The following is an 18,005-nucleotide window of genomic DNA, read 5'->3' as shown; positions in this document are numbered from 1 at the left end:
CTGTATGCAAATTGTAGTGGATCTATCAGCTTCTCTACTTGGACTTTTATTAGTCTTACTCATTTTAAAAAGATTTCCCACCCTTCTTTTATCAAAGAACAAAGCTGGGGGGCCTCTGGTGCTCTCTATTAAGGAATCAAGTGTATTCCTTGGAATATAGTTATCATTAAATCTCGAATAAAATCTGTTCAGCTCATTGGCTAACTGAAAATCTGAACTAAAACCAGGGAGACTTATCTTATTACAGTCACTGAGACAGTGACCAGTCATGTGTTTCATGCCAGCCCAAGCCACCCTTAAGTTATTGCTACCCATCTCCGCCTCTACCTTATCCTTGTATTTTATTTTAGCTTTTTTAATTTCTGATCTAATCTCCTTCCTAATTTCTCTGACTTTCAAGGTATTCCCTTCAGTAAAAGCTTTATTCCTTTCGTAAATCAGCCTCGTAAGAACTTTAGAGGACCATGGTTTGTTATTAGGGAAAGAATTCACAACCTTTGAGGGAATAATCATGTCTCTACAAAAGGATATATATCCGCAGACAACATCAGTGAGTTCATTAATGTCTCTACATGATTCGGTAAACACCGACCAGTCTGTACAGTCAAAGCAGCCCTGCAGGGCTAAAGAGGCATCGTCACTCCAAACCTTTATGCGGTGTTTCCTCACTTTCTCTCTTCTCAGTACAGTCTTATAGACTGGCAGAAGATGCACCGTGTTGTGATCCGAGGATCCGAGGGCGGGGCCAGCCACAGATGTATACGCACCTTTTATGGAGCCATAACATAAATCCAGAGTCTTATTGAAGCGAGTGGGACAGTGCACATACTGATAAAAACTGCTCAGTGTTTTCTTCAAGTCGCAGCGATTAAAATCCCCAAGAACAATATTAGGGGCTTCAGGAGAGAGAGATTGTAGAGAGTGGATAGCATTGGAGATGGTGTCAGTCGCATTCTTAGGATTCGCTTTGGGGTGGATGTAAACGACGGTGACGTTTACATCCATATTGTCTCGGATGGAGCAGATGAAGATGGCCTGTGTTTCCATCACCGTTAGACTCTCGAGGAGAGGATGCTTAGACTCTGGGAGGCCATGTTTAGGAGGGGACGAGGAGGAAGCTCCCAGAAGCCCCGGAGAACGCGGGGAACTACCTCGATCACTACCTCCTGCGCGGTGAGCAGTTTGCTGTTATGCTGTTCCTGCTGCTTCTCTTTTAGGATTTCAATGTAATCCTTCACCACGCTCAGGAGTTTAGGTGCTCTGTAGAAAAACATTATAAGAGTTATCTTTTAAACATATTCAAAGCATCACTTAAATATTGAAAGACTGTAGCTGGACTGTTAACCCTGTAATGCCCTTTGTATCATACTTGATACATGAGTTTCTGTGACTTCTATCTCATCAACATGATCAGTACTTGCCATAATTTCAAAATGTTACGGACAAAACTCTTTTTTTTGTCTAACGTTGACATTGTTGTTAACAAAAAGTTGCCAAAAACACCCAATGTATCAAATTCGATACAAAAATGTAATAAATACATAATAAAAGTATATATATATGTGGCTTTTGTTTAAAGGGTTAATAAAGATCTCAGTTCCAAAAAAATCAGAATTTTCGGGCTATTTTTTGATGGGTTGTGTTAGGGCTGTGCGATATGACCAAAATCTCATCTCCCGATATAAAACATGTATCGTCCAATAACGATATAAATCACAAAAAATGTAACATTTTCTGTAAAGTCTGTGAATCTCGGGCAGCTCGACTTGCGTGAAGTGTTTCCAGCTGCGCGTCGTGTAGCTGGAGTCGAGTGTTTTAACCGATGCTGAAACGATACATTTTTAGACAGAAGTTGTAACGGCGCCGTTTCCTTTGTGAGTATTTATTACGCGGCGTGCTGCAGGGAGAAGCCTGTTCTAACGTTTGAGTCTAAAGTTTATTTTTTAGCACCTGGCGGCTCTTTTTTACTTCTCATCCGTAAATAATCTGCATCTTTCACGTGATTCAGTTTATTTTGAAAAGTCTCAACAGGATCTTGAGCTTTATTGTGAAAGGTTTATGTGGAAAATAAACAAGCGGACACGCCGTGGTTTTACTGTAGTTGTTGCTAATGACAACGCATAAAAACATGCGCTTGTCCGTCCGTAGTGTGGTTATATTAAATATAAGAGAAAGAGAGAACTTTAAGAAATTAATAATAACTACAGTGACATCAGAACATGAAAAAATATTGCTGTAAACAGTTTATTTTGAGACACCACGAAACAAACGATAGCGTAAAATGAAACGATAGATGTTTTTTATATTGTCATCTGATATATATCGTTGTATCGAACAGCCCTAGGTTGGGTCTTACAGGGTTAATAACTGTATATTACATGTGACTCACTGAAATTTAGGAGGTACGGCCTCTGGGAACTGAAGAAGCATTCTGGTTTGAAATTCAACATCCCTCATTTTATTGATGACGTTCACCGCCCATACCTGAAACTGAAAACACATTTACAGTGCGCTTATGTTTAAAGGTTTTGTGAACATAATGAAAAAAAGAAATTTCCAAAGTCTGGTGAGTTTTCTAGTCTTACCAGCCTTAGAAGAGGTTTGGCTTCCTCTTCTTCAAAATCCTGTAATTCAAACTCCCACAGCCTTCAAAAGAAAAAAATACAGAGGTTTTCTCTCAGCATTTACACGTCATCACAATCAGACTTTCAGGTGTCACACTGCTCTCCGAGTGTCTCCCTGCTCTTCTCCACCAAAAGATCTCTCAGATCTTCAGCAGTGAGGTTCGGTGGAATTAGATCTTCCTGCTGAAGTCTGAGAAACTCCGTCATAATCGCAATCTAAAAGGAAAGGAGACATTTAATCATCACCACTCTCAGGTCCTCAGAAATGACCTGATATTTTCTGTCAGCTCTGGTTTGCATGAATCTGGGTCTAACCTGAGTCCTGTAGCCCGGAAGATGCCAGCAGATCTTTAGAGCTGTTTCATAAATCGGTGTGTTGAACAACACCTGTCAAAGAAATAGCAATTTAGTCATTGTTACTTAAAAGGATTCTCAGTTTGTCAACTTTTAAAACTACATCAAATTCTTCATATTATTGAAATGCAGTAAAAACTAAAATGGTCACATACCCTGATAGGTTTATAGATTCCTTGACTTGATTCCATTTCGACGTTTTCAAATCACAGTCAGGAAGAAAAACTTTAACTGCTCTCCAACGAAGGCGTACAGGGGATCTGGACTTGAAAATGCTCTCAGCTCGGTGGTCTCGCACAGATGAGCTCTTTTGACAGTCTGATGTTTATTTATGAATGCAGAATTCCTTGAGCAGTCACCATGGAAACTTGATGCAGCTTCATGTTGTTAAATTAAAAGAAAACACTGTGTATTTTGCACTACATTGCACTAAACTTAATTTATCATATAAGTAAATAAAGTGTGGGTTAGGTCACTCCTGTGAAACGAGCCACACAAACCGATGGATCAGAAAAGACAAAGTCAGCTACAGCATGCCTTTTCATATTATGTGTCTGCTTATCTCCATTTTGTTACAGTAGATGGGAACTTAAGCAGTAAAGCAATGGCTTACAAAACAGTGGACTATGGACTAATGCAAACATTTGAAGCCTGACAGCAGCTGGTATATACACAGCTTTGGTCATTTGGATAAACTGGCCCTTTAAACAGCCCAGAGGAAGAAGAGACCTCTGCGTTATCAGTGCAGCCTAAAGCCCAAAGCACAATAATAATAATAATAATAATACTATTATTATCATTTTTATAGCAATAATACCCCAAATAATTAAGTCATTAATTACTAGGATGCCTACTGACATGTTTTCTTAGTTACTCATATTTAGAGAGGCCACGTTTGTCATGCTTCACAGGAGTGACCGATGAAAGTGATGCTACATTAGAGTCTGTCCCTGGACTGGTTGTGTGCTGCTCTATGAGTTCAGCAGGAGGAGGTGAACCCACAGCTGGGAGCGGTTCTCTAGTGGGTGGAAAGATCATACTTCAGATTCAATATTATACTTGTGTTCATCCTGGTCTGAACCTGGTCAGAAGAACTGACTTCATTTTTGAAAATACTAGTCCCACATTATGAAAGTTAACCCCAAGCAGTCCACAACTGTTGTTTTCTGTCCACCAAAGCAAATTTGATTGAAGAGGTTTTTGTAATTTAACTTCTCCAAAAAGCAAATAAAGAGATTTAACAAAGATTTATTTAAAGATCATCAGAATTACCAGAGCTAACGTAGATCGGTTTATGCACTTGTATTAGGAGGGATAAGAAAAGTGACTGCATTGACTGTGTGTATCTATGCCAGTCAAACAGCCTGGAGCTGCTCAATTTCAATCCACCAATCAGAGAGGCTGTGTACTTTTTCCCACCAAAACGGCTGCAGCTGCTGAAGCCAGCCCCACAGACACAGACAGGCTCAGGCTTTCTGCAGTGTATTTCTTCTTTTGTAGATTCCCCTGGAACAAAAGGCCATATTATCCTAACCGTACGGGCTAGAGCGGTCATTCTTAGACTCTTCTGTTCAGAAGAGTTGGGGGGATCTTCAAGTGTTGATAAATCATAATTAAAATATGAATTAATAAAGATATATGGCTTGTAATGTACCATAAGTGAGTAGAGGTGAAGTGAAAACTGCCTTGACTTGCTCTCAAATAACGGCTTGTAACTCTAAATCTATAGGGAGCATCGATATCATTCTTTCACCATAAGATACAGCAGGCTTTGGTGAACAGTTAAGGAAATTTTCAGGACTCTGTGGAAATCCATCAAAAAGATATAACAAGAGAAAAAGTGCTTAATTTTCAGAGTTTGAAATTTTAAGAAACTGATTTAAGTACTGATTTCCTACCCTCAAACAAACGTAACTCATGGCAGAACGGTAATAGGTGATAAAAAATGTTTTGTTTTTTGGGGGTTTTTTGCCTGTCCCGTTTGGCTCTTTTGCCATCAGAATTATTGTCTAAAGGCGAAGAAAGATGCCCAAAGGATTTACTTTACCAAATGGACCATCCCAGCCTTGCCGTAATGGTCTATTTGATTCACCTTTTATTGTTTAATTTATTTTATTTTCATTTGCTAAATTTGCTCTTTCTTTTCCCCAGATTTGACTGGGGAAAAGAAAGAGGGAAAGATAAAAAAATTCTTGAATTGTGAACGGGAAGTGTCTGAAGATATACTGGCACAAGCCTCATGTTTTGACTTTGCTATGTTACAGAGATATGACGATTCAAAAATGCGTCTCATTAGAGAATTCCAGCGGTGATTTCGAGCAAAGTCTCCACTGAGTTTCTATGGAGAGTTTTCAGACTTTGTGTTGCTCTGAGGAGATTTGCCAAAACTGTGTAACTCCCACAAACACTGAGAATGACATTTTCTGAAAACCAGCAAAAATGCCTAGGTTTTGATGTATAATTTGTGGGGCTAAGTGAAAATTAAGGGGGTAGCATGTAGTTCTTAGGACATGAAGACAAAATTCAGAAAGGTCCAGTGGGCCACTCTAAACCAACTGCATATGTGATCCCATCAGAAGTAGTACTTGTTAAAAGAAAGAGAGATTTGTCACCGAAGTGAACTATGTGTAATGAGGTAGTTGCACCCCCCAGCCTCCGGGTGGCGCATTGCTCAGTGAGACAGAATAGCGAGGTCATAGGTCCTCCTCTCCAATATGGCAGAAGCGAGGCAAAGAGAAACTTCACCAGTCGTCTCTGTCTCATCATTTCCCTGTTTTGCAGGAACATTTAATCTGTTTTACCGGCCCAAACTCTGGGTCGGTTACAATAGCAACCATAACAACGCATGTATTCTCTGAAAAATCACAATGATGCAACTGAAAACTTAAAGAGGGATAAGATATTATTATAATAACATTATAATAATATAAAATATTAAATAATTTTTTAAATAATTTTTAAAAAATCTTATATTATTATAAGATATTATTGTGCAGAGTTTGCAAAAACACAGACAGACACAACAGTGCCCTGGAGCTCTACAGAGAGGCACAAAGTGAAACATGACTTTCAGTAGCACCAGTGAACCTTTGAAAGACCTGTAACAACCAAACTGATCAAAAGAGCTGTAAATAAACAGACACTTGTCTGGCAATGCTGTGTGTGACGGGTTCTTGTACTAGGGCTGCTCAATTAATCGAATTTTAATCACGATTACGATCTGGGCTTTCAACGATCATTAAAAATGACTGAGCCGATTATTAGCCCCTCCCTCGTGCTTTACGCTCGCGCTGCTCCGTGTGGCAAATCAAGCGCACCTCTCTGCATTTCGAACACGCATCACAACAATTAAGAGGACCCAAGGGAAGCTCGGAAAGCTCAGCAGAAGTTATTTGGAGAGGAGAGTGACTGCCATTGGTTGAAAAGAGAGGTAAAAAAAAAACTTCAGTGGTGTGGAAACATTATGGGTTGGCGGAGTTAGACGTGGATCAAGTAGACACAGTGTGTAAACTTTGCTACGGTGTCGTAGCTGCACCACAGAGCAACACTGCAAAGTTCACTAAACATAGATGTTTACATTTTTCATTTATTTTTTATATTGCAAACATTTGCACTGTTATCAGTATTTGCACACTATTTTATATTATTTTTTAAAGTCACTATTCAATACATTGTTATTGTTAACCCTTTAAATCCTTGTAGAACCTGAACCGCGTAAGCTAGCGCAATAATTTGTTTTGCATATAAAACCAGAGGAGTTGTACTTACATCTGATGCCATCAGCTTGTCCTCGGTCACGGTTTCCTTCCACATATAGCTTTGCAAAAATTGCATAAAAAGCGCTTGCAGGAACAAAAACATAATATTCCAGAAACACGCTTTGCCGATCCGATCAGCTGTTCGTAACACTTCTCACATTGAAAAAGAAGTCAACGCGAACTATCACATGTCCGCCATTTCCTGTCCGAAACCGGAAGTGACGTCATTTTCGCGGAAACTGTAGTTTTTTTTTACCTGTAGGCCTTAAAAGCCTAAACTGGTGTTTTTATAAGTCATGTTTGACTCTATACTTTTCTGAATAGTTTCTGGGATGCTTAGAACTCGAATTGCACTGCTGGAAATAGTTTATTTTGATGCACATGCTGTTTTCTTTGCAAATTTGCATCATAGGATTGTTTTTTGTTTTTCCTGCAGTATATAAAAATTGCTGTATCTCCAAAATAAAACTATGAAGACACTCAAAATAAATTTACTGTTGTTGTAAACTATTTTTTGCAACTTTTTTTGTATTTAAAGTTTTGAGTTTTGAGCCTCTTAAATTTCCCCAAGTAGAAATATATGTTAAAAAAACAAAAACGATTTTCAATTTTTTTTGTAGTTTATTGCACTTTTTTTCAATTAATGTTGTTACTATGGACTTAATGCATACATATTATTAAAATATGGGCTATAACAGTTGTATTGATGTATTGCAACTTGAAATGCTCCCAAAAATGGCACTACAGCATGTAAAAAAAAATATATATATATATAAGCTCTGGCGGACTTGGTTCTATAGTAGGTCTTAAAGGGTTAAATAAATATCGTCAAATAATCGAGATCTCAATTTTAGTGAAAATAATCGTAATTATCATTTTTGCCATAATCGAGCAGCCCTATCTTGTACTATATATATATATATGAATAAAAATACCTGAGATTGGGTACTAAGCCCCAAGTGCAACAGAAGAAGGATTGTTGAGTGTGAGAGGAACTGACCTGAAAGATAGGATCATGACCAAACTTGAAACCTGGATTCCACGTAGCCGGTTACCAAGACTACGTGAAGTACCCTCAGAAGGTCTGCTAGATGATGTTAATGCATCACTATGGACGATACCTACAGCCACCATTACCGAGACCAACATGCTTGGCTACAAGTTGATCAGCCACAAGGAGCAATACCCTCCATGGAGAAGGAGGCTAGACGCTAAGATCAAGGTAGCACGGAGGGAGGTTAGCCAACTATGGGAGCTGCAGAATATGCGATGAAGAAGGTGTCTAAGAAGTACAGCAAGCTGTCCATACCTGAGGCCTTGGAAACTGCCAAGCAATGACTCACAGCCTTGGCCAGCCGCTTGAAGAGGTACACCAGAGAGATCGAAGGCAGGAGAATGCCCCACACCTGGATCCTGGAATGCCTAGAATTGTACAAGATCAACGGGACCCTAAGAGCCTTCATCAGGAACTCAATGGGTATATGGCGGACAACACTGGAGGCCAACTCCAAGCCCATAGCACAAGTCACCATCAAGTGCGGGATCTACCAAGGAGATGCTCTGTCCCCACTGCTGTTCTGCATAGGACTGAACCCCTTCAGTGACATCATTGACAAGACTGGCTACGGATACCGACTACGGAACGGAGCAGTTGTCAGCCACCTCCTGTACATGGATGACATCAAGCTGTATGCCAAGAGTGAACGAGACATCGATTCACTGATCCACACCACCACGATATACAGCAATGATATCGGAATGTCATTCGGACTGAAGAAGTGTAGTCAGATGATAACAAAGAGAGGGTACTTCACGTAATCTTGGTAACCGGCTACGGGGGGTCCAGGTTTCAAGCTTGGCCATGATCCTATCTTTCAGGTCAGTTCCTCTCGCACTCAACGATCCTTCTCCTATCCCACTTGGGGCTATGTACCCAATCTCGGGTGGGGGTCATGATATCCCCCCCCCCCCCCAACCTAGCGTCCTGGCTCCCCCTTGCCGTAGCATTTACTGTATGTTGTACCTTGTCAATCTCTAGCTGTGAGAGCAGTCCCTTCTTTCGAATGTTGGAACACTGAGCTACTAGTTGTTTCACCGTCATTGTGGATGTTGGCTATCGAAGAATCCATAGGTCCCTCATCCTATTCATCTAAACCCTTCCGCCAGGGTTAGTTGCGTAGTAGCATTCCAACAATGCCCTGTTTCAGTGTGTCTGACATGTGACATGTGATTGGTGACGTTAACTATGGTTAGTGTCACCTTTCAATCTAGAATTCAATCAGTGATATAGGAGAAAAGCAACTCCCCTATTTCTTTGTGTTGTATGATTAGAAAATAATAATTTAAACACCTAGCCCACCTGCTGTAACTTCCCATTTTTTAAGAAAACACAAGATTTCTTGACATTTGGACACATGGTTGATGTTCCTTACATGCATTTAATTTTGATATAATTTTAAAATCCCTCACATACATTTTAAAACTTAGTTCAACATGTTGGGGTTGATAGGTGTCATGAATGCAACATATGCAGGTGAAAGTGTGACTGTGGGTCCAGTAATCATACACATAGGGACTGGAGAATAGCACATGTGTAGTACAAAGAAAGATAACCCTTGTAAGGTTGTAACCCTTCTTACAACAAAAGAACAAAACCCAACACAAAACAGAACCAAATAAGAAATTACAACCATACTGAAGCTAGGGGCCATCCCTCCACCACACAGTGAGAACAACATCCTACCAACTGACACGCTCCAATAACGATGTTGGGAAGGTTAATTTTAAAATGTATTCCACTACAGATTACAGAACACATGCCCCAAAATGTACTTTGTAATGTATTCCATTACGTTACTCAATGACAGTGATGTATTCTGAATATGTTAGATTACTTAATATATTATCATGCTTTTTTACAACTACATGAATGTACTACTGCTGTGTGATTTATTACTATTACTGAAGGTTACTCTCCACACCAACACCAGCTAGATGTTTAAATCTTAATATAAATGATTAACAGTAGGTGGACATTAGGTAAGGCTGCACTTTTTGCAGCGATCTCGTATAGAAAACTATTCTGCGCGTATATAAAACAGGTCCGCGCCTCCGAACCGTAGTAAAGGGACCTCTGACTAATATGTCGGGTTCGTGTCGGGCTCGTAGCTGAAAACTAGCTTTACTTTGTTGTCTGGGTCGACTTTGCTAGTGAGAGACAGAGAGAAGCGTTGAAAGGCTGCTGCAACAGAGCTTATTGTTTCAGAGGAAAACACGAACACAGCGTACAGTCGAGTCTTAATAGCTTACTTACAACTGGGCTCGTCAGGCTCTCTTCTTGGCTGCAGTGGTTATTATTATATTTACATGCTTCCAGCTCCCGTTTCTGCTCGATGACAGGTCGTACTTTTCCACTCTCCTTTTTCTCCCTCCCTCCCTCACAGACACATAACGGTTCATTTTCCATGCATCACGGACTACACTACCCATAAGGCTACATTCTTTAAGGCTTTGCCTGTAATAATAGTTTGTAAAAAATATTTCTTCACGTCATTATGCGGGCCACAAGTAGAGGTGAAATGGGCCGTGAGATTGAGACACAGAAATTACAGCCTCTTGATGTGTGTTTTGTTTGTGTTTCCATCGGCGTGGAATCACCAAAATAGAGAGGGCATAAGCTAACATATGAAACAGGAAAAAAATGCTGTGTAATCCCTTTACTTCAACAAAGTAACTGTATTCTAAATACCACCTTTTTAAATGGTAACTGTAACGGAATAAAGTTACTCATAGTTTGTATTTTAAATATGTAACGCTGGTACATGTACTCCGTTACTCCCCAACACTGTCCACTGTCCACACCCCCAAGCTGGCCTTCAAAGTTAATCTAGACAAACCACAAGAACTCTGTGGGATCATCATGACAAGATTGGGATCATAGCAATTCAAATACGTCTTAAATCCCACTTTGAAAACTGCATTTTCTAAAAATGATACTCCCTTAGCATATTGATGCACACCTAAACATCCATGTAAGGAAACCTCAAAAAGTTGATTCTGTTCATCTGGACGAAGCGTAAGGTCCTCTCCATTGAGTGTGAAGGATAAGATGGGCGAAAGATAAGCCCCCTCATAAGCTGCTTACATGTCCTGTTAAAACGGCGTCTTGCCTACAAAGAGTCAGTCAGATATCGGTCACTGTCACTGACATTGGGCATTTGATAATAACAGGTATGTTGTATTAGTTCTCACTTGGTCTCCTGGTCCACCATCTTTGGAAGCTATTTGTCAAAGAACTTCATTTCTTGCTTTGACTATCTTGAAGATCAGTGAGTTGTATCCTGTCTCTGCAGCTCATTGGCTGTTTTGGGCACGGTTGGTTAGGGTCTTGACTCTTGCCCTCAAAAATCTGCACACGTCTGTGTGTTAAAGTGTTATCTTCAACAAGAAGGGGCGATCGTGGCTCAAGAGTTGGGAGTTCGCCTTGTAATCGGAAGGTTGCTGGTTCGAGGCCCGGCTTGGGCAGTCTCGGTTGTTGTGTCCTTGGGCAAGACACTTCACCCGTTGCCTACTGGTGGTGGTCAGAATTATAAAGACAATTAAGTCCACGTTTGAATAATAAAAGAATTACATTCACTTTGGATGATAACACGATGCTAAAGCATATGATTTGTTTTAATTGTGTGTGTGTGGGGGGGGGGGGGGGGGCAGCATCTGTTGTGTGCAGTAAGTGGACTTTTGTCCTTAAACTAAATGAAAGGAAAAGTTGAGGCGACGTCTCATCAGTGTATCCTGGCGCTTCCTCAACACCGGACGTGGGTCTTGTTCTCCCAGGTGACATCCACGCCAGTCTGGCTCTATTTAATGTCTCTTGGGTGGCATGGAGGTCCCAGCCTGGAGGCTCTGTGTGTAGATATTTGCAGATGTTTACCTGGAACCAGCTCACAGTTTGGATTGAGGAGACAGACAGCCTCTTTTTTTAAAGATTAGGATTAAAACTTTCCTTTTTGATAAAGCAAATATTTGGGGCTGGACCCTGAATCTTAGTTACAGTTCAGTACGCCCCAGGCTGGTGGTGACTTCCTATGAGTGGTTTTTTTATTATTTCACTCACTATGTGTTTATACAGCACTCTGCATTCAGTGATTACTCTTTTTTATTTTCTGTGTTTGTTGTACTTCTCCCTTTATCCCCAACAGTCAGAGTAGAAGAACGACGGCTGAGCCTGGTTCTTCCTGCTGAAAGGGAGTTTTTTGTGTTCCCACTTTAGCCAACACTTTGCTCAAAGACTGTTTTCTGATTTTTTTCAGGGGGGCTGGAAGGGTTGCCTCTATCTATCTCTATCTCTAAGGTTTTTATCTTACAGTATAAAGCCCTTTGAGACAGTGGTTGTATAATGCAGTTGAATTAACTAATCACCTGCAGAGGAAAGACGTATTTATCCAGAATATGACTGTAATCTGTCAGATGAAAATCTGTTATTAAGTGTACGTGCATGCAACCAGTGAACAGAATGAAGAAACTACAGTATAAGGAAAGTGTTGGGAAAATGTTTATGGAAGAATATGTTTGGCTTGAAATGAAGTAAAAATGAGAAAGCTTCTTCAAACACTGGAAACTGCTGAACCATTGTTGTGACACATTTTTCACTGAGGCTCAGATACACAGCTGCACCTGAGGAGACTGAGCTGATGGGATGTTCTTGTGCGGTGGGAGTGAGGCGGCAGATATGTGACCAGCTGTTTTCACGTATGATAAGAAAACAGACCACAGATGTAAGCTGTTCCACGTTTTCAAAAGCGCCGCGGTCTACCAAGCCAGAGGGCTTCACTTCCCAGCTTTGCCCTACAGAACAAAGGCAGCCAAGTTAGTGTTTACACTCTGCAGGCTGTGTAGTGAGATTCATTTTCAGGAGGGCCCTTGTAACCATGGCAACAAGGAGTCTTAACAACACCGGAAATCAATTTAGCATTTGAAAAGGGATACAAGATATCACAATCACTGAGGTGCGGCACTGTGATAGACACAGTTACATCATATTTGTTAAATATGTACAGAAACACAGAAGAGCCTGAAACCAGAAGGAAGCCTGAGACACACGAAAAGGATGGAAATCCACCGTAAAGGAAGTGTTACACAACAAATCCTTATTTTAAGGAACAAGTACTTATTATATTAGAGACTCAAAAGGCTTTAGTCGATAGAATAACGGCAGTGAATTTATCAATAAGAATGATATAATAGGTCTGATGTTATAACCTCCCCATGAAAACAAACAAAGCCTGTAGGACAGGGTTCAGCACTGGGACAAACTCTGTGACGCTGCCTTCATACAAACATCAACCACACGGTGCTGATGTCATCAACAGGAGACACATTTGAAAAGAATCAAGAAGACAAACATTGTAGTGGTCTCCCTTTATGGCTGATCTTAAATTTAAGGAAGATGTCAGAGTTTCACTTTCACATGAAGACTTTTGTTTTTAACCCTCGCTCGTCCACAGTGTCTTTGTCTTTCTCTCCTCCAGCAAGTCAGAGCTGGAGGAGAGCCCTGCAGGCTGGTTCTGATTTCTGCCCTGACAACAATAAGAAAGCAGAGCTATCGAGGTATCACCAATGCTACCCACACCCACTGATAGAAGTTATGATGATTCATTTTACTGCCCCGCACAAAAAATAATGGTTTTATTCTGACCAGTGGAGCTGCCCCCTGCTGCCCACTATAAAGAACGCTTGTTGGAGCTTTAGTCTGGGTTCGACATACAGTCTGCCAGAATGATAACAGCTGTCACCAATTATGACACTGATTTCTCACTGAAGACGTTTTCAGGGGAAGAGAAGAAAAGCGTTGACCGTTGTAAAAACATAATAAAAAATAATAAAGAAATCTGACCAAACGTTTCTTAGCAAGGCCAGCTGACCCAACAACAAGCAGAGCCTCGCAGATGCTGGTCCAGACCGAGACACACAAACCTCTATGGGCTCAAAATGTGGTCATAAATATTTTGTAATTGTAAATCAGTTTTGTATGTGTAAAAAAGATTTGTGTGTGGACTTAGCCAAAAAAACCCTGCAAGTTACAAGTACAAATTTTGACCCCGTTTTTCTTCCTTTCATCTGATTGGTGAATGTTATGTCAATCACAAATGTAACAATCCAATCAGAGAACAGATGGGTTTGGCTGTCGGAGGGGCGCTTTTTTTGAACTGCAGGTCCTTGAAGGGAATAAATGGCCTTTTACATGCCAACCCAGCGTTTTCCTTCATCACCACGAAGGAAAACAGTCTGTGGTCGTCCGAGTTTGGTGATTTTTGTGTCACAGGACTACGTGTTCAATACAGGGACTTCCACAGCCTTTTCAACAGCGCTGCGGACCGCGGGGTGGGGGCGGGCAGTGTTTTGGAAATGACAGTCTTCATTACAAAGCTTTCTCCGTTATGAATTAGCATACATGTTATTATTGAACATTTGAAGAACCAGCAAAAAAACAGAAACTCTTATAGAGGACATAAAGTCAGAGATAGAAAAGACAAGGAGCAGGTGCATCTAGTACAGGTAGAGCTGCTGCAAAAACCCACAGAGCCCAGCAGCCAGCGCAACAAATTCTGGATCCTTGGCTTTTAGTTAGCAGTTAGCATTAGCAGCACATCCTGTCTCTGATGTGAAAGGACTTTTATGCTGCGCACTGTGACTCACAGCAATGGTCCCGGTTCAGACTTTGTGTTAAACTAATCCTAAAGTAATGATGTATTTCTAACCACTGATATAGCACAACTTTATCCTTTCAACAGCTGCTGAAAGTTAGGGGACCTAGCTGCTATCGGATATTTATATAGAGATCCTCCAGAACTGTATTACCCTTCAAGGACCTGCAGTTCAAAAAAAGCGCCCCTCCGACAGCCAAACCCATCTGTTCTCTGATTGGATTGTTACATTTGTGATTGACATGACATTGACCAATCAGATGAAAGGAAGAAAAATAGGGTCAAAATTCGTACTTGTAACTTGCAGTGTTTCTTTTGGCTAAGTCCACACACAAATCTTTTTTACGCACACACAAATTCTTTTTACACATACGAATCCTGATTTACAAGTACAAAATATTTATGACCACATTTTGAGCCCTTAAACCTCCCATGCATTCATCCTTAGTAGGCTTGATTACTGTAACAGCATCTTTACAGGTCTACCTAAAAAATCAGTCAGACAACTACAGCTCATTCAGAACTCTGCTGCTCGAGTCCTCACTAAGACCAAAAAAGTGGACCACATCAGTCCAGCTCTGAGGTCTTTACACTGGCTGCCTGTCCATCAGAGGATAGACTTTAAAGTTCTGATGCTGGCCTATAAAGCTCTGAATGGTTTAGGACCAAAATACATCAATGACCTCCTGACCCAGTATGAACCATCCAGATCCCTCAGGTCATCTGGATCCGGTCTTTTATCAGTTCCCAGAGTCAGAACCAGACACGGAGAAGCTGCATTCAGCTTTTATGCTCCTTATATCTGGAACAAACTCCCAGAAAGCCTCAGATCAGCTGAAACACTCAGTTTATTTAAATCCAGGTTGAAGACTCACCTGTTCTCAGCTGCATTTGAATAAAGCACCAAATCCACACTTTAAGCTTAAATTTCAAAACTTACATTTAACTACTGATTTTATCTACTGTTCTGATTTTATCTGTTTTGATTTTATATACTGTTGTTTGTTTGTTTGTTTGTTTGTTTGTTTGTTTGTTTGTTTGTTTGTTTGTTTGTTTGTTTGTTAATTAGTTAGTTAGTTTATTTGCTTGTTTTAATCAATTTTAAATCATGCTTTTTATTTGTTCTTGTTTCTAATGTCTCTGTAAAGCACTTTGAATCACCTTGTTGTTGAATTGTGCTATACAAATAAACTTGCCTTGCCTTGCCTTGCCTTTTAATTACTGCTTTGCTTTGTCATTTATAAAGTTGTTAATCACAACACAAAAACTTCAACCCACAGCCACAGCTTAACATCCTGTCCTATTTCTGAATGTCTGTCACTGTGAATGTGGCTGGCCACTGTCTTGTCTGATATCTCCTACTAAGACGGATTGAACAGGTGCCTGAAAAACTTTCTTGGGCCAATTTATTCTCCCAGACATCTGCTCATTGGTGCCGCAGTGCCAGCTTCTCCGAAGACTTCCAAGCACATGAACAGAACAGCTTGAATGTAGCCTGACAGCATTCACAGATCCAGGTCAGGAAGGACACAGGAAAGGAGAGTTGCACTCAATTTATGGGTAAATTAACCCATTAAAAGCTGTAGGTAAATATAAAGCTATAGGCTTCTAATATATGTTTAATGATTGATAACACACATATATATTCTTCTTGCTTTAGCAGCACATTGTGGTGATGAACAGTGATTGTTCACAGATAAACACTATATTGTCACAAATATTACATCACATTCATCAAACCGACGCTTTTATTAGTTTTTGCCACGATAAAAAAAAAACAGTTATTTATTTCATGTAATTCAATTTGTTCTTGCCTTTGTCAATTAGCTAATCAGCTCTGAAAGGTTTTGTGCTTATTTGCCTCTGGCTGGTCATGTGGAACGTGAGTCTGTAAGACTTAGAGCATGCACAAATCATCCTTATGTCGGATACTGGAAAATCGTTTTGCATGACCAGCGTGTAGTGTTAGCTCAGGAGACTCCTCTAATGAAGTTACAATATGTAGACGTATGAGTTGGGTGTTGTAGGAGGCTAGCAGCAATCCCCTCGGTGTACAGACACTCTGATAAATATTGATGGTGGAAAGCAAGTCTGTTGACATAGCAAGTGGCTGTGACACAGTTGCAGCTGGCAGTGAGCTGGGGAGGCCCGTACGCTTGGCACTTGTAATTCTCGCTGAATGCTGGGAGTGCTGAACTGTGCAACAAAACCTTCGATTAGATCACAGTAATACATCATAAAATCCATCTCTCTATGTCGCTGCGATATAGACGCAGTTTTATACATTCAGTGCACCACGTGTGGTCTGCCTTTTGATATTTATTCTGCCTTTCCATGTATAAAGGAAATGCAAACACCAATGTTAGGTAGAGGACTTGTCATACTGACTATTCACGCCACATTTTAACCATCCGTTCAAAAAGTACCTTATCTGTCTGACATGCGAGGCAAATTTAGAATCCAGTGACAATTTTTCCTGCAGTTCAAAGGCTGTGGGCGGAGTTTAGAGCACCAAACAAAAGAAAACACTTTGGGAAAACTTCCCACCACCCAGTTTCCACATCAACACCATGCTGCCCAAATCAACTAGGAAACAGGGAATGATTGTCCATGTGTGAGAAGTTGTTTCATGTTTTCCTGTTGCAAATACATTCAGTTTGATATCTTTTTTTTTGTATACTTACCGGGGTCTGGGTTTTGCAGTAGTAGTCCAAACAACCTCTTGCCATCTATCTCTTCCACTTTTCCTGGGGAGAGACTGAAGTATTCCCAAGCCAACCAACACATGCCGTGGGTCTACCCTGGGTCCTCCTCCCACCATGCCAAGAATACCTCAACTGGGAAGCACCCAGGAGGATGCTAGCCAGCTGATCAACCACCACAAGTGCCTCGTTTTGATGTAAAGGAGAAACCTCCACCTCTCACAGTAAGCTCTCCCTTTATGTAACTTCCAACCCACAAGCAATAACCGTGAACAGGCTAGAACTGAATAGAATTGAATAGAACTGAATAGAATAGAATAGAATAGAATAGAATAGAATAGAATAGAATTATCCTTTATTGTCCCTCACTGGGGACATTCAGGTGTTCCAGCAGTGACAGGCAGATGGAGCATGCAGATTCACCCAAAAGTAAAGACTAGAAAATTAAAAACAATAAAATAAGAGATTGTGCAGGGGACAATTACAGCGCAAGAAAAAAAGTACATTTATTAAAAAGCACAAACTCAGATTCAAGAAATGTGCAGCTGAGTAGGATCATTTTTAAAAACACAAACAGAACGTGCTGAATATTTGTGCTTAAAAACAACAACGACTATTTACAGAAAATGGAAAAACTGTACAAATGTAAACAGCTTCATGTGTTTGGGAGCAGCGATGGTGATGAAGTCTGCCATAATGCTCCTTTGTGCACCGAGGATGCAGCAGTGTGTCGCTGAAGGAGCTTCATGTGTGGGCTGGGAGACATCGTCCATGACTGATGCTATGTTTGTTCTTCTGTCTCCTTCCACCTGCACTTGGCTTGAGGGGGCATCCTAGAGCAGAGCTGGCCTTCCTGTTGAGCTT

The sequence above is a fragment of the Astatotilapia calliptera genome, chromosome 16, assembly GCF_900246225.1.
Source record: "Astatotilapia calliptera chromosome 16, fAstCal1.2, whole genome shotgun sequence".
Lineage (NCBI taxonomy): Eukaryota > Metazoa > Chordata > Actinopteri > Cichliformes > Cichlidae > Astatotilapia > Astatotilapia calliptera.
Note: the sequence above shows the minus strand (reverse complement) of the source record.